Below are 778 nucleotides of genomic sequence, written 5' to 3'. Positions count from 1 at the left end.
TTCGTAATTATCCGGAAAACAAATGATAGTCGATAATATATTCGGAAGGCCGTAGAACCTGTTTTTTTCCACTGTTATTCGTTTGAGCTTAAGGTATTATGCAGGATGAAAACGAAAAATATAAATCATGGAGTGTTAAACATGACTTCTACGTTTCCTTTATTGTCAAATATAGAAAATGACAACTGCGTTTGTTTTATCATCAATCAAATTAGCTTTTCTGTATTTTGAAAAGTTGTCCTAGTTTACCCTTATGTTGAAGTAATCATAAAAACACTTCATATATAATTCAATGACAGCGGATGATATCCGTCAAAAAGGACTCGCTAGGACGTGAAGCTGTCGCCTTTTGAATTTTTAAAATGTTTATTTCATTATATTTTTATAACAGCTTCCTTAAATAAACAGTGATCTGTGAAATGGTAACTTTGATAAGCAAAGAATTTCCTGTTGAATTGTGTTATGTATCATGGATCTTTTTATTATAGATTTATCATTCAAAGACAGCTTGTTTGTTTGCGTGACCTTGGAGTTTAAATTATGAACACTTGAGTTGTTTGCGTTGCTCTTTGGTTGCACTGGCATTTTACAAATCCAGCTAAACTGCAGTTTATTTGCGTCTTATCTAGGGATATTAAAGAAAAAGCAATTGTACAGTAACAACATATTTTATTTCTTCCAAGTGCAGGTCTTACACCTATTACGTGATAAGATTTTCTGATTGCTTACTGAAGATTTGCAATGCCAGTTCTAAACATCTTCTCAGAGGCAGAACCAG

The sequence above is a fragment of the Penaeus monodon genome, chromosome 23 (genome assembly GCF_015228065.2).
Source record: "Penaeus monodon isolate SGIC_2016 chromosome 23, NSTDA_Pmon_1, whole genome shotgun sequence".
In the NCBI taxonomy this organism is placed as follows: domain Eukaryota; kingdom Metazoa; phylum Arthropoda; class Malacostraca; order Decapoda; family Penaeidae; genus Penaeus; species Penaeus monodon.
This window is presented reverse-complemented; position numbering follows the sequence as displayed.